The sequence below is a fragment of the Astatotilapia calliptera genome, chromosome 19 (genome assembly GCF_964374335.1).
Source record: "Astatotilapia calliptera chromosome 19, fAstCal68.1, whole genome shotgun sequence".
NCBI classification, from domain to species: Eukaryota; Metazoa; Chordata; class Actinopteri; order Cichliformes; family Cichlidae; genus Astatotilapia; species Astatotilapia calliptera.
In genome coordinates, this window is record NC_137440.1 from 13274331 (window position 1) to 13300234 (window position 25904).

The window sequence follows — 25904 nt, forward strand, 5'->3', positions numbered from 1 at the left end:
ATGTTTGTTAGCTTAACTGGAATTCTAAATGAGATAAAATCAGCAGGCTAAACTGGCGCACAGATAAACCAACAGCTCTAAAAGGAAACTGTTGAAGCTTGTAAGCACTTCATACACAGAAACAATTAATTAAAAGAGCAATTTATCAGTGCAGTCTATGCTAAGATAGGAAACCATGTGGTGTGCGTTCAAATTATGTTAGTGTGGTAGAAGCTTAAATTGTGTGTTAATTGAATTAAATTCGGCCAAACACATAGAAAAGTTAAAATCAGTGCTATCCTCCTTAAATAGATGATGGTAATGGTGGTTTTTAAAAAAAATTAATTATGAGGACAAATTAGCAAGCAGCACAGTCGTAGTTGCTCCTACACTAGTACTAAAACTGTGGGATAAAGAGTCACAGCAGGTTGGGTGTGGAGGGAAAATATGAAATGAAGCAGACTGGATGACTGCTTTTTGTAGAAGAAACTGAAATTAAAACAGAATTATTGTTATTATTATTCTTTTACAGCTCATGAATAATGAAAAAAATGTGTGGTGGGGTTGCTTTGTGTCTTCACTGATGTTGTCAGTTTATTTACTTGTTTCATTGCTGTGACTCCAACTCTGGGACCAGTAACATTAGTTCTGCTTTGTTTGACTTGATTTGCTGCAGCCAGGCCTGTTGGGGTTGCACAGAGTTTACCAGTGCAATGTTGCAGTACTCATCAGCGATTCCCAACAAGGGGTAAAGGCACCTCAGGCGGTACCTTTGGAACAGACAGGGGATACATGGAAAGATTAGCTCAACTAATTTAAAAAACAAACAAACAAACAAACAAACAAACAAAAAAACTCAAAGAAAGAAAATAAATTTCACAACTGTGTGGAGAACACATTAGAGTAGTTAGCAGCTGACTAAAGCCACTGGATAAGTATTAGAAAAGGGACAACACATGTTAGGTGTCAGGACTTGACTGGTAATCTGACATACTGGGCATTTGCCTGGTGAGTTGACGCCTCCTCTATATCTTTTGAGTTATTCGAGCTACTAAGTGCTGTCCTGGGCCTTTCATTGATATCTCATGTGTCTGGGTAGCTCCAAAGACACAGGAAATCACAAAAAGGGAAGGTTTTTTTCTTCCTCAGTTCCTAGGACTATATATAATACATGTATATTTTTTCTTTGTTGAAATAATTATACAGGGTGTAAGCTGCGCATGACCCTACAAGCACAGAGAGCAGCCCATTCGTTCATTTTCAACACTAACACCGGATTGCCCAGTCGCTCTTAATGCAACCTGCTCCTCACCCACTTGCCCTGTGGACTCGTGCACCTTGAGAGCAGAGATTAGTGTGAAGAAGTTGTTGATAAAAAGGAGCAAACAAAAGCAATAACGTGAAGCTGAGAAACTAAGAGAGAAAATGAAAGGGAAACTAGAAATAGCTCCACAGTAGCCATGGTGAAGAGCTGGAGGAAGGTGCAATTAACATAGATGGTGGGAGACGATGAGGGAGAGATTCAAGGATTCACATAAAATGAATGGCTGCTTTGACCATGAGCCACTGCTAATAGCTATAGTGTAGATTTTAATTGTTGCACGCTGCACTGCAGTGCAACAATGATGTCCTAACCCAACAACAACTCGACAAACCTGCTTAAAAAGATGAAAACACCAGAGAGAGGATATTTAAAATATTGTACTTTCAAAATAAAAGTCAAAAACCTTATCAAAATCGGACACCATTACATTACATAAACAAAAGATGACAGAAAAGGGATGTTTGTAGTTGAAATGGTTATCTATAAATATGGCTAACAGCTGAATTTTATCTGTGGAACAGATAAAGAATCGATGAGTTTGGCTGACAAACAGCACTTTTCACAGATAAAAACTACAAAGTGCTTCCCAATTAAACCAGAAAGAACATTGTAAAACAATAACATTAAATCATAAAACAACAAATTCATTCAAAGATTGACTGTTTAAAGAAGTCTTCAGTTGCTTTTTAAAAGAGTCAGTGGAGTCTGCGCAGCATAAAGACAGTGGGAGAGGATTTAAAGCTAAATCTCTAAAGTTGAACCTAAAATTGACTGGAAATCAGTGAAGAGGGGCCCAAACTGGAATGATGTGATTTTCTGTTGGTGCCAGTTAAAAATCTTGGTGTGTACGGTCTGATGGTGACCCAAAGTGAAAAAGACAATTACAATTATCCAAACAGTAAGCAATGAATAAGCATCATCTCAGGCTCAGCCTTTGACCTCAGTACTCTGAAATGTTTCTTCGATGATAAAAACAACAACAGTTGATGCTCAAGTGACATTGAACTGTCAAATATTATGCCCAAATTTCTGAGCCTTGATTGAACAGAAGAGCCTAAGAATCTGAGATCTTATGGTTGGAAACAATACTAAAAGTTTCTGTTTTATCAGTATTTAACTGGAGGAAGTTGCTTTAGTTGCCTTTTTTTCTTGGAGGCAATTTGAAGACATTGAAGACAATTTATAACTAAGAGGCTTTGAAAGAACATAATAGCAGAATTTCATCAGCATAGCGATGATAAGAAATATTATTGTAGTGTTTAATAATTTGGCCTACAGGGAGTATGTAAAGCAAAAAAAAGGAGAATCGGATCAAAGACAGATCCCTGAGGTACCCCACAAGGCAGAGCCACTCTTTCAGACAATACTTGATTGATACAAACTAAACAAGAGTCCAAACTTCAAAAACATAACCAATGAAAACTAAACAGAGATAAAAATGTTTATTAGACAGAGGATGAGCTCATGGGCTGCATTGAGGCTAAGTAAAAGATAAATAAGGATGATTTATTAACTGTTATTCATGCAAAGCTGCTCTACTCAAGTCCAAGAATGAAAATATGGGGTTGGAAATGAACATAATAGGATCCCTGTTATAAAATCCCTGAACAAAAGACAAAGCTGAAGTGGTTGAGTCCATCTGAAATGGGCTTTGGGCTCAGCAATAGCTTTAGATTTTTAAAAATGTAGATAAATAGCTAATTCTTTAAACTACAAACATAAGAGCTGAGTTATAATGAAATAATATTTTCCTTTAAAGCTCCCTCCAGCCCTACATGTGTGTGAACACCCACACCTTCACATGTGCACATATTACAAGGCGAGGATTAGCAGAGCAGTGCCGAGGGGCTCACATGGGAGGAATAAACACAAATGATAGCAACAGGAGAAGAGAAACACACTCCCCGAGCTCAGTCGCTCTGAGCTTGTGGGGGCGGACTCACTGGTTTGAGGAGCACAATTACTGACACACCACAGCACTCATTTGCCTCCTGAAACAGCACATTGGCTGCTATATTATGTAGTGCCTCTTTCCAAATCATGCTTGGTCTTCCTGCTGAGCTGCTCTGCTGGCTGGGAACTTAAAGCAACGCCCTTTGTGTGTGTGTGTGTGTGTGTGTCCTGCTCTCTGTGCCCTATTGCTGTAAGACACCATGAGGATGCTGCTGCAGCTGTGTTCTGCCGGTCGCCCTTTTCACTCTGACGGCCTTTTCACTTCACCTCATCCTCTTTCCCATGGTGGACATTAATACACTCACTGGTGGCATTATTTGACCTCCACACACACACACACACACACACACACACACACACACACGAATGTCGAACGCTGACATTACCTGGCTTGTGATCTCCACACAAACTTTCATGCACAACATAGATTTAACATCACTCATCAGACTTGCAGTGTGCAATTTAAGTGGCGTTTTTACATGATGACATTTCAGAGATTCGAAACCCTGAAAGCTAACATCCTCACAGATGAAAAAAAAAAAAACCCACTCCACAAAGAAAAGCATCTGGAAAAGCAGCCGTTAAATATCCATTTGCCGTTCCTCTCTGTGTTTCAGCTGTGCCCGCTCTGTAAATTGAGCGCATCTACGCAGTGCTGGAAAGCCACAAAACCTACCGTACTATGGCAGCAGCATCCCCATCATCCTTTTCATCTGTCACTCAGTACCTCTCTCAATTAAATGGACCACTAAATACCGATGTTCATCTCCAGGGAGAGATTTTCTTTAAGGAAAGAGGCTGTGCACTTGGAGGTCTGAGCCACATGCCAAATGCACGTATATGTGCTGGCTGGATTGTTTGTTTTTGTCACATCGGAACAGCAAATCGGACTTACAAGCCTTTGCGGCGCTGATCTCTTCTCAGCTGTCTAAGCAGAGAAAAGGCCAATCTTGTGTAAGCACTGAGCAGTTTAGGCGGACATGGCGAAAACTCAGATTTGTGACAATGGCTTCAACAGTAGGACTTTAAAGCTGCGTGAAATCAACCGAACAGCTGAGCTGAGGCACGCTGAAGCTGAAATGAAAATCATGTCCGATGACACATCTTGGATGGCTTCCTCACAGCGACTGAGCATAATTTGTCTCTTAATATTAGCACCTCTGTCTTTTATTCTCCCTTCCTCACACTGCTCATCTATTTTAGTCATTCTTTCCAGCTTCCTTCTCCAGCATGCATGTGTTTGTCTTTGTGCTTTTGTGTTCAGAGAGAGGGAGAAGCATTTGGATACTGAAGGAAGCCATCCCACTGGGGAGCTGCAGCGGGCAAAGCACCGGTGCTCTCTTCAAAGTGTGAGTTGAACGCTGGCCTCTAATCGAAAGGCTCTCTGCCTCCGAACACCCCCTCAGCCCATCCTCTGATGTAACAGGTCACTTTCACACACCTACTCTCTTTTACAGCCTGTTGTTCATCCTTCATTGAACTGGAATTGGTCACAGCTGCACAGTAGTAGTAGTAGTACTATGAGCTATTCGTGTACAAATCAGAATTGAAGACGAAAATATATAAGAAAAATGTACCTTGTTTATCCAACTGAACTCAAATTGGGAAGATATCTTTGATTATATAGCTTTGATTCGTACCAGGTGTAGCAGCAGACTTAGGTGCCACGGAGTCCTTAATTAAGATATATGAGAGTAAAATGTTTCTTAATGTACTTTTCTTACAGTAAATATTGTAAACTGCATTGAACACATATCTGCTTTAGAAAGAAGCTGTGAGTTTACGGCCCTGTTTTAGAGATAAAAAGTGTCTCTTCACAGCAGTGGGGCACCTTGTACACAAATGAGCCTCACCAGTGTAGCCTCGCCTTGTTGGGACCCAGATCAAGGTGACAGGATCTCCATCCACCCATCGTGGAGGAGTAGTGGCTCTACTCTGAATCCCTCCTGAATGACTGAGCTCCTCACCCCATCTCTGAGGGCGAGTCCAGGCACCCTTCAGTTATTACTCAGAGCTCGAGTCTATAGGTGAGGGTAGTCACGTAGATCGATCTATAAATCGACAGCTTCGCTTTCACGTTCAGCTCTCTTCACAATAACAGACCTGTACAACAATCCACCTCGCTCCAGTAAACTGAAACTTAAACTCTTGGTGCAGCAACTTGTTCCCAACTTGAAGTTGGAACTCCACCTTTTTCCAGCTCAGAATCATGGCTTCAGACTTGGAGGCAGAGCTAGAGATCTGGTTACATCCTATGAGTCAGTAAAGTAAAGCAAATATGGAAGTGCCTTAAGCCTGCATCTTATGGCCAGAAGGGGCGAATGCTGTGCTTCTTAAAAGGTGTCAGATTATATGGAAATAATATATGAAACTAATATCTCACTCAGTAACATTTTTATTGAGTTTATGGTCTCAAACACACTTTTTATATCTTATTTAGTACATCCATGATGTTTATTTTGTAAAACATTGTCCCATTTGAAGTGAAACATAAGACAAATCGGGCTATGCTTTAGGATGTCACTATCTTGTGTGTGTAGTTTGTCATTCAGATCCATCACTGTCATGTGCAGGATCAAATTAATCTCTTTCAAATTAACCAATTTTAAAAACTTCTTTAACTTTTAACTTTTTTCTGTCCCATGAATGTGATGAACGGAAACTTGACTTTACTCTTAATATCAGCAGACTTCCCATATATAAAAACAGAGCTATCTTATTGTTGTTTCTCCCCAGATAAAGAATATAATGAATGTGACGCTAATATTGGTGGAACTCATAAGCTGAACCAGTTTGAAATGTTTGCAGTGTAGCTGTTCAGGGATTTAAAATTTAACGACAGATCTAAATCTCACTGTGACTGAGAAGTGAGAGAAATTAGCAAGGTGAATTTCAGTCTGAGCCACAGCACACTCTCATGGTTACTAAGCATATAGATTATCACAGATTATCTCTGAATAAAGACCAGTAAGATCTCGCTGATTCCAGGATTTTGAGGATGTTCAGTCTTTCTTTTTCTGCCCTTAAACCAGCGATCGTCTGTGTCCAGGAACTGACCTCACAGCCCATTATTCATTCAATGTGTTAGTTTGAGTCATTGTGCAAATGTACCGTTTATAAAGTTGGGGAAACCTGCAGTCAGCTGAGACTGAAGAAGTCACTAGGATGAGTGACGAAATGTTTCTCCCTCTGAAAACGCTACGTCCAGATGAACAAAATCAACCTGGATAGATACGGTTTGGCAACAAAGCTTAGTATTGGCTGATAAATTAACAATCAACCAAATTTGGTAACTTTCATCCTTCCATTCTCTTCCACTTTGTCTTCTATTTAACCAATGAACAGATTAGGAGCATCACTGTATCTTGCTCAATGATATTTTGGCATGCAGACTGGAGCAGCCAGGCATTGAACCACGACCCTTCAGTTTAATAGACGCCCTCCTTGTCTTGTATACCGTCTGTGGCAGGAGAATATTACAGGGCTACCGATTTGAAACCAACGCAGCCAACTATTAGTAAAGCTGGCACTGAGCAAAAGTACAAAGCTTTTTGATGGTTATGTGGTGGAGGGGTTACTGTTAATATAATCTTGGTATGAAACGAGTTAAAGTCAAAACCCTCAGCGTGTCTGGATATATAACCAGCAGGCTAAATGCAGAAGTACAGAAGTACTCTTAACGCATTACATCTCTCTGCAGGTAACACTTCAGTGTAACAGATTACTTTTTAATGGCAGTAATCTTGGACTACATTTTCAGATTGCATAATAAACACTCGTTTGTAAAAACCAAAAAAACCCCCCAAAAACTAAGCCATGCAATTATGCCATCCCGGTTCACTGTGAGGCCAAACTATCCTCTCTTTGTATCTCTCTTTCCCTTTGTCCATCCCTTTCTATCCTTTTCTTTTTCTCCCATTGTCTTTGTGCCCCCCAGGTTATTCCTATTAGACATTATTCAGCATGAGGCTGACAAAAACCTGTCTGCTCTGTGCTGATAGAGCCACAGAGCTCTGCTCCAGCCTCTCCTCTCTGACGTTATGCCATGCACACACATGCACACTTGCAAAATAAATTCTCTTTATATTTGGAGCAGCATGATGTGTGTGTGTGTGTGTGTGTGTGTGTGTGTGTGTGTGTGTGTAGAAGAATAAAAACAGAAATAATGGAAGCGAAATAATTTTCTTTGCTCGGCCGGAGAACAAAGGATTGAAAGTTGACAACGGTACAAACACAGATTTTGATTCTCCAAAAGGAGGAGAGAGCCGTGCATTCAGCGGCAGACGAGGGACCGCAGACAGTGATAGATGCACACAGACGGTGGCTGACAGTGAAAAATGAGAGGATGGCAATTGTTCTCGAGGTGACACATACTGATGATGAGAGCTAGCATCGAACAAAAAGGAGGACTGAGCGGAATGTGTAAGATGAGCCGGAGATGTCAGGTGAGTGGAAGTGAGTTCTGCGTATGACGAACACACAACGACTCGAACAACGCTGAAAGGACTAATAAGAGAGATACGAAAGCTAAAAAGAGAGAGCGCTGAAAGGCTTCCATTAATTTCTGACTCGAATGTGAGAGATGTTCCTCCTTTTCTACAGATAAATAGAAAAATCTTCAAGAAAATGTCCAGGATGAGCAGATCACGTCACTGGGTGCATTTACTGAGAGGAAGAGAGTTTCGCTTTTACTGTTAGTGTTTCCTTTTAAATTAAAATAGATCACTTTTATGTGCCTCATTATGAAACCATGAATTCTGCGCACATGTTGGAAAGTGCATCTGCATACTAGTGAATCTCAAAAAAGAAATTTGAATATCAAATGCTTTTTTCCCTGAGAAAGTTCACCTCTGAATCTAAAAGGTAAACTTTCATATATTCTATATTCATTACATGTAAAGTGAAATATTTCAAGCCCCTTTGGTTTTCATTTAACTGACTGTGGTGCGTAGCTCATGAAAATCAGATTTACACATCAACTTCCGAAAAGCTGTTAGTGATTCCACGGTGTCCTTCGTCTTGTCTGGATTTTGAGACGTTCTCATCTTCGTCCTGAAACATCTTTCTCTCTGTAGGGTTCAGGTCAAGCACATTAAAATGACCATTTGTTAGCAGTTTTGGTGCCACTGGAAAAAGAAATCAGCATCTGAATAAAGCTGGTGAACAGATGGAAGCATGAGGTGCTCTAAAATCTCCTGGTAGGTTGCTGTGTGGACTTGATATAGCGGGCCACCCTCCACCAACACCAGCAGGTGACATTGTGCCCCAAATCATGGCTCTGTTGTGTTTCCACTCATTCTCTAGAGTTTAACACATGCAGTCCAGTTCTTCTTCTACTTATTCCACGTAATATACTTTCGATGGTTCAGGAATTGCTTGATGGTGGTTGCCTCCGGACCTTTTCCTACCACACTTTTCCTTTTTTAGTTAACTTTCCATTAATGTGCTTTTGCACAGCACTCCACAAGCATCCAGCTTTTTCTTCTGCGGCCTACTTTCTTGTGCAGAGTGAAGATGAAGGTGTCATCTGGCAAAAGTCTGCATTTTTCTCCATGACTGTGGTTGCAGGTACTGAACAAGACCAAGAGATAAACAGTACTTATACTCAAACTTGAATTGAAATATTTTAATAAACTGGAACACAGAAATTCACTTTCTTACGTTTGGAATGAGTACGTGCATGTGCAAGCGAATGCATTTGTGTGTATATATAAATAAACACGTGCAGATATGATCTTAATGTGTTTCTTTTTGCTTTCAGCTCGTTTACCCTTTTGCTCTCCACAGACAAGCAACACATGGAGCCCAAGTTGAGATGAGAGGAAGAAGAAAAAAGTAATATCTGCAGACATTTTAACTTTTAAATGGTGTCACGGAGCACAGTTCACCCTAAAATTTATTTCACTTATTGAACTTTATCTTTGGCAGCCAGCCTTTAATCTAAATACAGCACCAATATATTTAAACCCTGTTGATAAGAGCCATAAACATCTCCACCCACCTTCTCCATTATGTGGAGACATTTCCTTCAGAAATATGCAAATAAATAGAAAAAGTGCTGAGTTTGATCACATTCCTCAGAGCAAATATGAGGTACATCTTATTTAATGTATCCAGGCTCAATAAAGTGCTCATTAGCAGGTGATGGATAACAAAGGCTGTTCCTCACCACATTAGTCCATTATGAGCCATAAACAACGTACAGCACAGATATGACACCTATCAGGCAGGCGATCAATCTTTCATTCATTCCAAACCACTGAGGAGGACTAAAAGGCACGTCGGTGAAATACTGTGCCGGGCTGTCAGCTTGTCAACGTCACTGATAAAAATTTACTGTGGTGCACTCTGACTACTGTGTGAATGATGAGGAACCCAATTGCAAAGTGGAACTTGGCAGCCAAATGAGGTTAGCCCCGTGTTACCTCCTTTTTTTGGCTCTGGAAGTTGAAAGAGAGCAATGTTGGCGACTGTAAAGACCACTCCTGTAATTGAACCAAGTGAAGGACACATTCGAAAGGAGTTCTTGAGCACTGCTGATCATGAACAAGGAATGATCGCCTTTGTGACATCAGAGCGTTGTCTTGCCAGTGTCGACGCCCCGCTCATCTTTGTTGTCTTTAAAGCACCGGAAAGCCAAACTTCAATAGATCGGTGGCATCGTGTGGCTGAGTGCCTCGCTGAGTTTAACGAGCATATCTGTCAAAACAAAGCACTTCTTTTGATGTGTGGTTACATTGTTTTCTCACAACCTCATCAAAGCCACTGTTATGTAGAGGTTTGATTGTCTTATTTGATCTGAAGCAGGGCTGTCAAACATGTTGCCCAGGGCACAGAGCAAACCCACCAGGGCGTCCAGTTTGGTCCACGGGAAGTGAAGTCATCAGTTTCAAAATTCGCTGCCTTTCCAGGTCAAATATATTTTTAGATCTAAACACAGTGTTTGAATCATAAAAACACAGAATACTGTTGTTCACTCGTAAAAGCTCCACATGTGATCGGTTAGTGTTTTTAAATCATGCCACTGTGATGACAGAAGACTCACCAACACATTACAAAATGCAACAGCAAACAAAACGCTGCTCTTGATTTAGACAAATCAGCCACGTCCTCTAACAAAGTGGAGCTTTGGATTCGTTTGAGTCCTTCCTGCCTATCACCGTTCCGCCATCTGCTTCCATCGCCCTAATGAAGCATGTCCTTCTCTGAGGACCTGGGAGATGCCACCTCCACACTGGCCTAATCAACCCCTGAAAGCCTCAGCCTCTCTGGCGGCAGCTGGTTCAGGCCAAGCCTCGGCTCAGCCCAGATCAGTCATTTCATCAACACCCAGCACCTAATGAACTAGACGATGGAGGGCAGCGAGGGAAGAGGGAAATGAGAGAAAACTACAAGCGCATAGGCTCTTTGTACTAATAACGAAGTCTGTCCCTGATGAAAGTGGCTCTTTTGTTCCATATTGGGCACACTCAGAGGACGGGACTTAGCGGTCAAGGCGATCTGACCACTTTAACATTCAGCTCTGTGATAAATGGTCAAGTGGTAAATTATTTCTCCCTTTTGGGAGGTCTTTCTTCTCATATGCCAGAACTGTATTAAGCTCTCATTTTAACTGATTGGTTCCTTTGTGCTCGGAGGCCCATGTGGTGCACTTGCAATCTCTCATTTCATGTATGCAGTATATATATATAATATACATTTTTTTTGCAGACAGCTCTTTCTCCTCTGCATCACCTGAGAAAGTCACTTTTATTTAGCACAAGAGAAGTGATAGAAGTAACGGTCAATTTAAAACATAGATTCAGATAAATATGGATTCCTAAAACGAGCAGACACTTAACTAACGAGTTACTCTGAAACTGTGGTCAGACAGGATGTATCTCCCTTTAAATATGAGGGAAAAAAATCACTGAGACGTGGCCTTGAAGAATATTACTTACAGCATAGTTTCAATGTTATAATCGACTACATTAATCATTTATATAACCCCATCAAACACACACCCTGCTCCACCTCATGCCAGACTGTGGGTCTAAATATAGTCCCTCCTGTTCTTCCTTTCTCCTGGCCCCCCCCCCACACACACACACACTGTCCACATGCAGTAATGTTCTCAGACTTGTAAGACTTTCCCTGCAGCCATATGTTGCGTCTCTGATTGAGCTCCCAGTAGATAATTCACTTTTGTATGGACACATGCCAGAGGGAAGCCAGTCAGGTTAGAGCAGGATAACTAGCTGTCTCCCTCCGTGAGTGTGCGTCTCTGATCATCTAAAGGCTGCAGAACTTTATGAGGCTCCATTTTTAAACAAACTTGATTTATATGGTTATTTTCGTAAAGTAAGCCCCAGCGACAATGGTGGCGCATTTCCATTTAGAGGAGTTTTACTGGGTTGGAGAAATGATAAAGCAAATGATTTATGAGCGGGGGCGACATGCCAGGCTAAATCTAATCCCGCACGGGGAGGGGGAACCCACCAATTCCATTCCAGGAGGTAAGAGGCCAGTTTGGCAAATTGCAGATAGAGCAATGAGATGAGAACAGTATCTGATGTAAAGAGATACAGACTTTGTCTGCTGAATATTAACACTTTACCATGACAGTGTGATGCATTACAGATCAGAATCTACACCAGCTCGGTGAATGTCTCATCATTTTACCAGCTGTATTTTTATGTAACCGTTCTTCTCTTTAAATACCTTCTTCCAGAGTGTTATTCTGTTGTGAGAGGAGGTTCAAATGTAGTCTATACCCCAAACTGCTTTTTTAGAAGTGCGCCCCTTCATCTAGCATCTGCCAGGGTCTTCTGGCTACTCTGCTCTCATTAGCAGGCAGACTGGTGCAGGGCTTTCTCCATCTGGTAGTCCCAAGCAGCACACACTGTACCAGATTCAGAACAACACAAAGCTCACACTGAATACCACTACTGTGCAGAACGTGCAACTTGATATGCACTCAGTGTATCCACGCCAATTGGAAATAAGCCACACCTGGATATATGAATATGCAGCTCACACGGCCTCTGACCAGCAAACATGCACAGTGGGTGGGTATCACCCCAGTAGAGTGCTTTACTCTCAGACTGCTGGATTACTTCTGGTGGTTCCTCGGATATTTTGCAAGAAGAACGGGAGGCAGAGCCTTCAGCTTCCAGGACCCTCTTCGATGGAACCAGCTCCCGGTTTTATAGATAGGGCCGGACCAGGTGACCCCGAATCCTTACACACAGACACACACTTTTAAACAATGCTTTTATCTAAGCCTAAGCACTTTATCTATTATACACTCAGACTTCATCCACTTGATCACTGTTTTGGCTGATTTCCCCTTATTTACATGCATACAACAGCAAGAGCCTTGTTCAGGTTGTTGGACATTACAAAGCAAATCTTTAAATATCTCACTACTGCTAGAAATACTAAAAAGCCTAGACCATATTTGGGAAATGTAGTTCTCCAGGTGACAGCATGATTTTGGTGCACACCCTTTAATAAGCCTTAATTTTGTTTTGTATTCTAAAAATCACTTTTTAGAAAATAAAATTTTGCTTATTTCAAAACTTCAACTTTTTTTTAGGGTGTGCCTTTCAAAAAATGTGAAACCTTGGCAGTAGGATGGTAACGCTTGAACAACAACCACACTCTTATTTTTTAATGCAAGACTCTTTACTCAAAAGCAGCTGCATTTGGGTGTCTGTGTCGACACATTAGTGCAAATGCAACGTGAGCAACTTCCATTTGTTTTGCAGTTCCGTTCAAGCTTCTGTTTTCCCAGAGAAGAGAGTTTTAGTTTGATCATAATATGGCACCACACAACCTTTAAAGCGTGCATTTTCAGCACAATTGCTCCCAGTGAGAGGTGAGCCACCCACCCCCAAAGTGCTAATGACAAAAAGTTGCTTCCTAAAGTGTTTTTTACTTGCAAATGAACCATTTTAGAGCTTGGGAAATATGATGCACTGTAGCCAGGAATGCTAAAGAGAAGGAGACCTGCAGATCAGCGAGCGCGTCACTGCAACCTGCCTCAAATGAAAAGTCTATGAAAAGGACAAACCGGATAACCTTCCAAACAATTATTTGGATCTGTCAATCCTATCCTTCTCCTCCATTAACTGAGGTATTTCCAGAAGAATCGACTCATCCATGTGAATGCCACATTTTTTCTAAAATACAAAATTCAGTTGAATCAATCCACATCACTAAAAACATTTGCCCAACATCATGTAGGGTGTCTGGCACTGGGAGGTTGGCAGGGGTCCTTTTAGTCCTGCGATTTGTCTTGTGGATCCAGCCTGTACAGACGCTTGAAGACATTCGTGCTAACATTGCTTAAATGTGAAATGAATTCCAGCACCAAAGATTTTTTAGCAGAACATTGCACTGTAATGAGATAATGTTAATTACTTCACCTATCAGTCGTTTTAATGTTGTGGCTAATAAGTGTGTATCAGCTTAGTTGCCCTGAAGCCACAAGGAGTGTCAGATCTCAAAGCACTTTGTGGAAATAAGAGGCATGGTGCAGTTTCACCGAAAGCAAAAGCAGGGCGAGAAGCACAGGGCAGCCCATGTGACGATGTGGAAGATTCTCCGTGCATTTCGCGGCACAATGGCCGGATTAGCGAGTTCCCATTCACCGGAGGGATTACATGGAGGAGGCAGCACGAACTGTATCATTTGGTGATGCAGATGAGACTTTCTCACATTCTTAAAGTGATTTATGGGAAGAAAAAGGCTGGAATATGTAGTGAGAGCGTCAGAGGAGGCATGTCAGGGGCAGGACATGTGTGAGGACAGCAGACAGCAGTGAGGTGTGCTGTAGGGGTTACAGATGAGTATTTTGTGGATTTTTTCCTCCCTTTGGTGAAAAATTGCTCAAAATTCTTTTTTTTTGACAGTAAAGATTGCCTACTGCTGTACTAATGGAAAAGATCTTTGATATCACTAACACCATTACAAATCATCCTGAGAGGAAGATAACATTTGAGCCGGGTGAGACATTTCACTACATTTCACCACATCTTTTGGAAGGAGAAGTGATGATATTTCATTGGATAGTTGGGATACTAAAATACTGACTGAAAGTCTGAGCCAGAGTGGTGACTGCTAAAGTAAAGGAGAAGAAATGAGCAGTAGTTTAGTTCTAGGCTCGGCTGGAGCGGCCATGCTGACATATTGGGTATTTTCCAAATGAGCTAATGTGCCTTTTGGGGCAATCACATCTGTGACGGTAGCTGGCAGCAGTGAGGATGATGAGGAGAAGGACAGAGAGGGTGTGCAGGGAGAGTAGGATTGGGTGTAGGGAGAAGATAACAAGGGGCTTTGCTGCCAGACTCAACAATTGTTATGAGAGATGATGATGATGATTAGCATTTGGTTATACTCTGAAGTCGGGGAACTCAGTAATATCCCCTTAGAAAGAGGCTCTGGTGGTGAACAAACGAGCTGGCGTTTGCAGCTTTCCCTGTTGAGCTAAAAATATCTTTTAATATGGCTCTGATTTGTTGTCTTATTGGAAGAACGTCATTATTTTGTTAACCACCATTCATCACCATTAACAGAGAGTCATCAGGCTGCGTTTGCCGTTTCGTTCAGCTCTTTTGGGGCCTGAACAAAAAGCTGGTGACTCAGTTTTTCTGTGCCTATTGATGGACAATACACAGAAATTAAATTTACATTTATCTATCTAATGAGCAGCTATTTGTGTTTTATGCTTTTGAAGGAATTTTGTACATTTACTCCCTGACTCTGTCTCTCTCTTCCTCATTTCACAGCTTTGGTGTTTTTAGTTGATGGTCTACATATTTATAGAAGTGAGATGATGGAAGGTGTGTAGTTGATTGTAGTGCTTTAAAGGATGCCAGGCTTTAAACATAAGATAAAAATGATATAGGTGAAAATTCAGCGTGAGTATGGATAAAACTACAGCAAGAAGAAGGCTTCAGATTCCTCCTGAAAGCTGCCTCCAGTGGCATTTGCTCAAGAGAGCTGTCCACCTGAGGTGCAACCCATTTCCCCGCTCGTGCTCTTTGACACATGAGGACAGGCAAGGTAAAAGAAGAGAAGCTTTGTTAATCCCGTGGTACCAGCCCACCTGTTTCCCAAGCTCAAGAGTGACATGTGCCATTTCTTCCCTGACATTTGTCACTGATAGACGAGCCTCCTCCTCATCCAGTCAAAAGGCCACTGGGCCAGATGGAGTCCTGATGGGTGGTTTCTTATTGATGGTTTCCACACGTCAGGCTCATGGATCGATGCCGAGGAAAAAGTACGGCTTCACAAATCAAATGGCACCCACAGGGCTGGCTATTATGTACATTATCTGAATAAATATCAGCTGCCATGAGTGAATGAATGAGCAAATTCTAATTTTGCGCTTTGCACATACTCACAGGTTTAACCATTACTGACTTTCTGGCCCCAGCTGAAATGCCCGCTGCATTTAACTGGCAGAGGCTAATGACGCATTAGCAATTAGAGAAGAGCAGGTCCGATGATGTCATCAGGCCTACGGCATGCCCAGCTTTATTTCATTGCAGTCCAGAGTTAGGATGGGTGTCATTTAGGTTTTATCCGATACCAGTACCAAACCGGTAGGGGAGAGTGAGGTAAGATGAGCCAGTGGGTAAGTTGAACCACCCCTTGTATCTAGGTAACTGTGTACATGTTTTGTCATGTGACCATAAATCCAGGAAGCACTCATCATTTCCATCCTGCTATATTAAAGAGGAGCACATTGGAGAAGGGGTAAGTCTGTATTACACAAAAAAATGTTTTTTGCTTGTCAAAGTAAAATTTCTGCATATCAGGTAAATTGACTGTAATATTAAAACAAACGTATCTGTGTCTAAAATGATATATTATACATGTTGGTGGGTTTCTAAAATATAATATCATCTGAAGAAGTTTTCTAAAGATTAGCCTAAATTGCTAAGCTAGCCCGTTTTTTTCAAAATGGTGGCTATGGGGCAAAGTGAGCCAAAGGCTATGGGGTAAATTGATCCAATGGTTCAACCTACCCCACCATAAGGCACTGAAATTTATTTAAGGCTCTGACTTATTAAATAGTATTTTAGTTCAGTATACTGAACCCTTTTGTTGTATTTGTCATATATTAACTATTATAGAAAAGATATCATGTCAAGGACCTACAGACGGAAGACCAGCTGGGGCTCAACACCCCTGGAGGAGATTGAAAGGGCAGCGAGTGAAGTCAAGGGAGGAAAGTCCATAAGATCAGTGGCTAAAGAAAGACAAATTGACAGGTCAACAGTCAGGAGATATATTAAAAAGAGGGACACATAGGAGGTCAAATCGGTTGGCTATAGTGGAACAGCTTCAGCAAAGAGAGTCTTCTCTGAGGAGGTGGAGAAGGAGCTAGCAGAGCATATCAAGAAGCTTGCAGAGCAGTTCCAGATTTTTACCAGACCCTGTACATGCATGTGGTTCACGAAGTGACCCCAACCATGCTCGATATGTGTCTCCCACTGATATTCTACCCTTACCCAAAAGTCAGCAGCCCAGGAAACAAACAAATCGAAAGCGTGTGAAGACACGAATCCTGACTGATACACCTGAAAAGCAGGCAATTGAGAGAGAGAGCCCATGAAGAAAGGACAAATAAACTGAAAGGCAAAAAAGAAATAATCCACAAAAAGCAAGGAATGTGGAAGAGGAAACAAACCCAGACAAAAATTGCAGTGGAAAGCAGCTCTGAGGAGAGTGATGTTCCCATCCCATTTGAAGACACTTCTGAGTACACTTCTGACACGCTGAGTTCCAGCGATGAAAGAAGTGAACCAGATGTCTCAGACCTGGTAGTTGGTGACTTTGTCATCGTAAGATTTGCATCCAAATCCAGGAGCCACCATTACATTGGCCTGGTTGACAGCTTTGCAGACAACGAAGTGAGTGCCAGATTTCTCAGAAGAATCCGAGGGATCACTAGCAGTAAGAAACCCACGTTTGTGTTCAAGGAAAATGATGAGGCATCTTTCCCACGCAAGGATGTGCTGAAGAAGCTACCTCAACCTCAACAGGCTGGAGGAACTGCAAGGAGGGAGCAACAGTTCATATTCCCCTGCAACCTTGATCATTGGAATATTGAATAGTTCTTTTGAATAAATGGTTTTGAACTGGTGGTTTGTTTAGAAACCACCAGTTTCCAGGTTTGTTCTCACAGGTTTACAACTGTTAAAATGGTTTTTTTCACAATATGATCAGTTTTACATTTTAAAAACTACATGGTCAGTTTGCCCCAAGATGGCTCAGTTTACCCACTGACTAGGTTCAATTTACCCCTAATCTGGGGCAAGTTGAGCCAAAGGAGCATTTTTTTTTAATAGGTCATTATTTTGGGCAGCGTCATCAGACATAGATTCTGATCATTACATTTGAAAGGAGACATCCTGAAATAAAGGAATATGTTATCATTCTATTTCTGTGTCATTTTTTCTCACATCCAGGGCAACATGAGTAAAAAGTGGCTCATCTTACCTCACTCTCCCCTACTTTTGAAACGGTGCCGGTGCTTAAATGGTGCTCGAACCGGTGCTTAAAGAATGAAGAACACACACTTTGTCCAAAAACCTCTTATGTTTAGCTGTTTTTTGTAAAAAGATAACAATGTTAGCCTTTTCTGCAGCTATAGGGGATATATGGTATCACTCTTGGCTGGAAGCAGTGCTTAAATAATGGAAAACACCAATTTTGTCCAAAAACCTCTCATGTTTAGCTTTTTCCACTTTTTCTTTGGTCATTTTAGCCTTTTTGGCCAGGGTGAAGAGAGTATCTGCCATCAAACAAGAAGACAGCCGCATGTAACTACAATGGTGTTTGCTAGTTCACCTTACGTGCATTAATGTAATAACGTGGTTATGTAACAGAGTTAGAAAATAGCTTAATGAATTTCCTCAAAATTGATGTGCTTTGTGAATAGTTGGAGCCACCTGCTGGACAAACACAGCAACTGCAACTGTTAAGGTTCCAAATTGCTGCACAGCAAAGGAAAAAAACTCCCAGCTGGTGGTAGGTGCTAGTGAGTGATACTGTTGTCAATTTTGTATGTGTATTAAGGAAAACATTCTTATAGTGGTAATTGTCAACATGTATTTTGATTGTAAGCAGTATTAGCATGTATCCTGAAAGTTACAGGCATTTTGATGCATGGGTAGTGAAGGATATAAAAAAAAACAACAACAGCAATAGGATAATATTAAACACAAAGTGAACCCGTCTTCCTTCATTAAATAGGTTCTTTTAGATGTTAAGGAGGAATTGACTTAACCAGGCTGGCGGAGAATGAAGACAACCGGACACCTGCTGCAGATGGGGAATCAGTGAACTTTTATTGAGACAGAGACAACCTCTCAACACAGCTCACATCAGGAGATTCCTCATATTTGCTGTGAGGATGGGTATATATTCTCTAAAACTTACAGGAGGGGGTTGTGAGGAAAGTGCTGCATTAGCAGAAAAACAACTCCATAAAAGGAAAGCGGCCTTGGGTGTTCTAGTCTCTTCGCTTGCAGATATCTTGCACCTGCAGGATGAGGCGATCGCTTCTTATCGCTCTCAAGGCCAAAGTCGTGAGCACATTTTTATTACACAGTTGCACAGTAACTTTAAAGCTGAACAATATTTAAAGCTGAATAATGTTTGATCAGATTATATTTTCTTCAAATCCCCCTTTTGACCCATCTTAAATGGGTCAACACACAAACATAAGTAACATTCAAAGGAACACAGAGACGTGTCGAAGCCTGGCTCGAAAAACTCCTCGGGTCTTATCATTTGTCTTTATCTGTCATTGCAGATGAGGAGAAAAGAGTCCAGGCACCACCCTGCCCAGGGGTCGGCTGCAAGCAGTCTCGGTTCCCGACGAAAGCAGTAACAGCTGTCCTGCACACAAGGATACAACGAGTTAGTGCAACCAGGGTAGTGACACAAAATTAACAGTTCCTGTAACTCAGCAACCAAAAAGCATAAGTAATGATAAAAATGTGGAGAGTACAGAGTATACTATAATAATGAGAGATATAAACGTGAAAATGTGAAAGAATAAATCAACCGTAAAATAAACTCAGAACGGTAACTGCTAAGGACATTCAAAAGTGAATATGTTAAAAAGTGAGGAAGGGGTGTGGAATAAAACAATTTATATCCAGTGGTGGGAGTACACATTCGCTCAGGCTTAAGTCCGGAGACCCTGAGAACATCGCTTAACCCTCACAACCCGACCAGACACAGTTCAACCAGATATATCCTTCAAGAGGAAGTGGGTGAGGGAAACAATTAATAACAAGCCTAATACAAAACACCACAGAGAAACAACCATTCTAGAAGAATTTAAACAAGAGAAAGACGATAATGTTCGTCACCCTCACGATCAGAGTTTTCATCATCCGTTGGCGAGGAGGTGGGAAGTCGACTAGCCAATAAAGGCATCTGCCGGGCGAGATCCTTATCCTCAGGAGTGAGAGCTGTAACAATCAGTCTGTGGATGAGGGATCGAATGCATGGAATACAACAGCAACCGCAGGTGACTAGGATAGCAACAAAAACTGAGATGGAAACTAGGATGGAAGCTACAAGGGCCTTATATTTGCCAAACATGTTAAGCCAAGAGTCCCACATGGCAGTATCAACGCCCGAGTGTTCCTTCATTTTAACAGTAAGAGCTGTGAGACCAGTAATAGCTTTAGTGAGGGAACCATCAGGAGCTGTGTTATTGGGGATATAGGTACAGCACTCCTGACCAAAAAGGCTGCAGACTCCGCCTCTTTCTGCGAGGAGAAAATCCGTTGCGACCCTGTTTTGGAAAGCCATTAGGGAAGTGGCAGATAACTGTGCATGCACAGCTTCAAAACCATCCCGAGTGTAATTAGCCAGCAGTTGCACATTAAAGTGAATGTAGTTAATTCTGTCTACATTCGCATTTATTTCAACCATCCAAAGTATCGAGGCCCATCCTGCTTTAACCTGGTCTCGCAGTTTATATTCATCGGGGACCCCACGGGGTATACCTACAGCATCAATATAGGTTGGATTATGAGCTGAACCTGGGATTAGAGAACGTTTAGAGCGGCGTTCAGAGGAGGATGGGAGGCCAACTTCGTGTACTTTTATAGAGAGATCTACTGGAGTGACTAAAACAGGTAAAATAAGAGTTATAAGAGCGCAAAGACCTGACGCATCCCGAGGGAAACCATCATATAACTTGTTATTGCCACACCACCACCACAAATCAGCCCTAGCCGTAGGTCGGAAGTTTGGTTTCATAACCGTCATCTCAGTGCACCAAGAAGAGTTCAAGCTACCTAGTTTTACTGCATTGCCAGTCAGGTTAATACAAGTGAAATTGTTCACAGCTACATCTGAGGAAAAGAAAGGTGGTTTATTAGAGACCGAGCGTTGAGTTTTAGGAAAGTGGTTTTCCAGATATGAGCAATGACCTCGTTTTGTATTGTTCATAAGATGCAGGAGGCATGCACTATTGACTGGCGCCGGTACCACCCGTAAAGTGGGGCGGGCTCCCATACAAACTATGCAGTCGGAAGCCGTCTTGTCAGCAGCTTGTTCAGCTAGTAGTAACCAGTTGTTTGTTGCTCCAGAAATACCGGTTAGAATTTGGAAGAGGTCATCTTTAGACATTTTATTTGTGTCTACAATGCGTATTCGGCCGTTTCTCCCCCCGTTTGTATATGTCACCGGAGGGCCATTAAAGGTGGGGTTATCATCTTTAACTACAGAGCTTGGAGCTGCACCAACGCTAGGGCATATTTCCATTTGCCAATACAGGGCGGTGCGATCAGTCCAAGGGGCAAGTATAAATTGTTGACAGGAGGTCAAGGCCAGATCCTTTAGGGTAAAAATTAAGCCTGAAAGATCCGGTTTTTTTGCTATTCTGAGCATATTTTGGTTTCTCCAGTGCAAAGCCTGACCCCTAGAGTGCTTGGACCAATCGAGGTCCGTTTCTGACACTAAACTGGACCACTTCCACTGATGCCAACCTCCCAGGGTTATATACCACACTGAGGAGGAGAGATGTACTGCAAGGTTAAAAAGATCCCCCCCTTGGTCTTTGGTGACGGGAGTGACTGGGAAGCTCGCGAAATCTATTTCGACTACCCAACTTTTATTGTTGGGGACACAGAGAGTAATCATTCTAGTCGTACTTGGGGTGCAGGAGGTAACCGTGTGTCGTTTTTTTCTAAATGGATCGGGCGTGGGCAAAACTGGAGAGGAAGTGGTGGGCAAGACCCTAGGGGCTACATTTGTCAGATTGGGACTGTCAGAAGGGGGCGAAGCTTTTGAACTTGAAAGTGTCAGAAGTGTCGGGGGCCCTTCACAGATCAGGATTATGCCAATGGGAATGAGACCCAGGGCCAGGAAGCAAACAAAGACGCAACATCTTTGCCTGCCTGTCATTTCAGGGGGAAAGGGCCAAGACATGTTTACTTAGCTTGGATGTCGTCTAATAGAGGATGATGGGGCACAGAAAGGTGGTCCAGTTCCCCCCACCTCGCCAAGGGCGTGTTCTAGGAGTTAAAGAGCAACAAAAAGTATCAGTGACACAACTTTAAATGAGCTTTCAGCGGTTAAAACTATTGCAATGTAAAATGTAAATCTTAAAAACTCAAGCCAATATAAAAGCAAAGTCATAAAAGATGTTAAAAATAAAAAAAAATGTTTAGTTCAGTATGAAGAACACCCCCTTTTGTAACCAGCCGGCTTGTAGGTTGAGTTTTGGCTCCCTCAAGTGGTTGGTGATGCTGTTGCAGCTCCTTCTGACAGGTCCTTCTGCACCTCTCTTAAGGTTCTTCCTGGTTCGGTGGCAGCAGCGCACTGTGTGTAATGAAACCAGGTGTCACCTTTCCCTTCGAGCCTGACAGCGTGGGAGGTCCGCTCTGTTATGCGGTAAGGGCCTGTCCAGCGAGGCTCAGCCCACTTTCTCTTTGTGACTTTCAGGAGGACGTAGTCCATTCCAGGTGTAGCCGCCTCTTTCAGCTCTTGCTGGTTTCTTTCAGCGACCTGTGAGGAATACTGGGCAACAAAACTGCGGAGCATGTTATAATATGTCCTCGGATCGAGGTCTGAATCAGCTTCATCCGACATTAACAGGCGAGAGGAGGGGCCAGGAAAAGGCCTGCCATGCTCCAACTCAAATGGAGTGTAACCAGAGGTTTGATTTACTGAGCATCTTATGGACATTAATGCAAGAGGCAATGCCTTAACCCAATCTAATTTGGTCTGTGCACAGATTTTAGCCAATTTAGTTTTTAGAGTTTGATTCATCCTTTCCACTTTCCCCTGGGACTGGGGGTGGTAAACTGAGCCAAACTTATGTTTCAAACCTAATGCGGCTTCAACCCTCTGCAGATCGTGGTTCCTGAAATGTGAACCATTGTCCGACCTTATGACCTCGGGAAACCCATGCTGTGGTATATAATGATTAATCAGACACTTCACCACAGTTCTACTGTTTTCACTTGCTGTCGGCCAGGCTTCTGGCCAACCTGAAAATGCATCCACAGCCACCAGCAGGTACCTGTAACCACCCACTCTGTCCACCATGTCTGTGTAATCAATGATTATTTCTTTCCCTGGGCAAAGTGGGATGGGGAAGTACCCTGCTATTGGCTTGAGGGCGGGCTTGATTCCAAATTGGTTGCACTCCTTACAGGTTTTAACCATGTATTTTGTCATGTCTTTTAGATAAGGGTGCCACCAGGCGGCTAAGTTCCTCATCATTTGTGCAGGTCCCACATGCCCCACTCCATGTGCCTCTTCCATTGCTGTCTGTCTGACCCCTGGCGGTAGAATGGGCCTTCCATCTGGGCCACGCCAAACATCTGTGTTTGTGGCCCCTCTTGTTACCCACAATGATTTTTCCTGGGGGCTGGCTTTGTCCTGTAACTCTCTGATTGTGGCTAGGCCTAGTTGTATGGGTGGTCTTTCTGGAGGGGGTGTGGCTTCTGGGTCCATTACCATAATCAGGGAGGGTAAGTAACCAGCTGTCTGCTTTGCTACTAAGTCGGCCTGTTTGTTACCTAATGCCACTAAATCCAATCCGGCACTGTGTCCTTTGCATTTTACCACTGCCACCTTAACAGGTAACAACAGTGCTTCCGCTAATTCCCTCATTTCCATCTCATGTTTAATAGGCTTTCCGCTGGCTGTCAAAAAACCAGCTCTTAGCCACTGCTTGAGCTCCACATGCACTGCTCCCACAGCATAAGCTGAATCACTGTATATATTCACTTTCTGTCCCTTTCCCATCCTTAAGGCTTCAATCACCGCTCTCAGTTCAGCTCTCTGTGCAGACTGTTGTCCTGTCAACTGCTCTGCCTTCACTGTTTTCCATCTCATGTCTGTCTGTTCCACTATTGCCCATGCAGCCTTCAACATTCCACTTTCAGTTCTGAAACAACATCCATCTGTGAACCAATCTTTTTCTGCATCCATTAGAGGTTCTGCCTGCAAATCTGGCCTGATTTTCTCCTGTACCTGCACAACCTCTTCACACATATGTGGTTCCCCTGATCCCATGTGATCAGCCATGTTTATGCCTTCATGTGAGTAGGTGATGTGTGGTGCTTCCAAAATGGTACTGAGGCGTCTCTGCCTGAGTGAAGTGAGTGTGAAGGCCTGTGAGGAGACGTAGGCCACCACACTGTGTGATGTCAAAATTTTTAGTGGGTGGTTCATCACTATGTGTGCTGTTTTCTGAATGATTTTTGCAAGTCCAGAAACGTGTTGTGTGCACGGTGGGTGGCGTTTTTCAGTGTTGTCAAGCATTACGCTTACATATGTCAACACTTTTCTCTCTCCCCCTTTTTTCTGGAACAGGATACCATTGATATGGGTTCCAGTTCCAGAAACATCAAGATGAAAAGGCAAAGCATAATCTGGCACAGCAAGGTCAGAGGCGACAGAAAGCTGTTGTTTTAACTTTATAAACGCCTGTTCTGTTTCTGTAGTCCATGAGAGGGGAGCAGAGAGGTTTCTCATGCCTTGTTCATTTACCAAAGCGCGCAAAGGGGAAGTAAGGCCAACATAGTCTGGGACATAGGTCCTGCTGTAACCAGTCAGGCCCAAAAATGACAACATGTCTTTTACAGTTAGAGGTTTTGGATGGTGCAAAATTGAGTTCCTGTGTTCTGGGGACAAGGAAATACCGGACTGTGAGACCATGCGGCCTAGAAAAGAAACCTGTTTTCTTGCAATCTGTAGTTTGTTTTTGCTCACTTTAAAACCTGTGTTGGCCAGGTGTTGAAGCACCACTCTGGTGGCCTCCAAACAGATGTCAGCCGTGGGGGCAGACAGCAAAAGGTCATCCACATATTGTATTAACATACAGTCAGATGGTAGTGGGCTGGTTTGTAAAAGTTCTTTCAAACACTGATTAAACAGTCCTGGGGAGAGGGCAAATCCCTGTGGTAAGCGAGTGTAACGCCATTGTCGGCCTCTAAATGTAAATGAGAAAATGTCACGCAGTGACTCACGAAGTGGGAGGCAGAAAAAGGCATTAGCCAAGTCAATGCAGGTGAACCAGGCATGAGATGGTGGGAGGTTGGTCAAGGCAACATAAGGATTAGGCACAGGCAAAGTAGGAGTGCCAAGTAAGGCATTAATCCTTCTCAAATCATGTGCCATTCTGAACTTCCCCGTGCCTTTTTTCTCAACGGGTAGGATGGGCGTGTTCCACTTAGAGCAGGAGGGCTCCAAGACACCGGCAGTGACCAAACCAGAAATTGTTTCTGCAATCCCAGCCTCAGCCTCCGGTCTGTGTGGGTACTGAGGCTGCCACAAAGGGGTAGCAGATGACAGTTGAAAAGAGACTGGCTCCACATCAACTAAACCTACATCTGTGGGTCCAAGGGACCACAAACAATCTGGAAGAGAGTCGAGTAAAGGCGCAGCATCACAGTGGTCTGTGTGTTCTCTGCCATGTGACCCGCTGACCACTCCATGTTGCAGTGTTGAGGAATTAAAGCAATCATTTAAAATTTGGTATGTCTTGGTAGATGGAGAAAACAAAACCTGTGGGAGTTTTGTAGGTGTCCAGTCAGTGGCCGCAAGGGAACGTTTAACCATTCCACCCAGCTCCTTAGCCTGGTGTCCAGGATGTAAGGCCAGTGACACATGGGGAGCTGCCTCATCAGACATCATGTACCACTGTAATTGATCTGTTGTAAAAGTAACCGCTGCTGCCACTCCCTCCGGTGCCGCAAAAATGCACGACATGTTCAGAGACCAAGCCCGCCCCTCACACTGCTCTTGGAACATGTGCTGGTACCAGGTGGTGTCATGCCTGTCATAAAACAGTGTAACATGAGGTGGGTCAGGGGGAGGGACATAAGGATGTAGGAGTGAGAGCCACGGCCGCCATTGCTGAAAAGCAGTACAAACTCCTGGTTCAGCAGGTGTTTCAACTTCCAATAATGCCCAGTAGATGTCAGCAGAGTCCGTCAAACAGGAGGAGGGTTGCAGCAGAAACTGACCACCTCCCTCTGGCCCATTAGAACAGGGAAGCACAACCCCAGTAGGGAGAGTCACAGTTAGGCCTTGTGAAGAGCAGAGTATTGTGGCTCCTAATTTAATCAACAAGTCTCTTCCCAGTAAATTCACAGGTGCCTGTTTTGAACAA

General features: G+C 42.8%; 2 long non-coding RNA genes across 2 annotated transcripts in view; one reads left to right on the top strand and one right to left on the bottom strand.

Annotated features, from left to right (window-relative positions):
- The window catches only part of LOC145422353 (uncharacterized), a 203909-nt gene extending 184239 nt beyond the window's left edge, over positions 1-19670 (bottom strand). The window contains exon 1 of the long non-coding RNA XR_013903636.1: positions 18535-19670. This is a non-coding gene — a long non-coding RNA (uncharacterized LOC145422353). The remainder of the gene's footprint in view (positions 1-18534) is intronic.
- Positions 15866-17690, top strand: LOC145422545 (uncharacterized). Its single transcript, XR_013903854.1, has 2 exons — positions 15866-16000; positions 16381-17690. It is a non-coding gene; the product is annotated as an uncharacterized LOC145422545 (long non-coding RNA).
- Positions 19671-25904: the final 6234 nt, after the last annotated feature.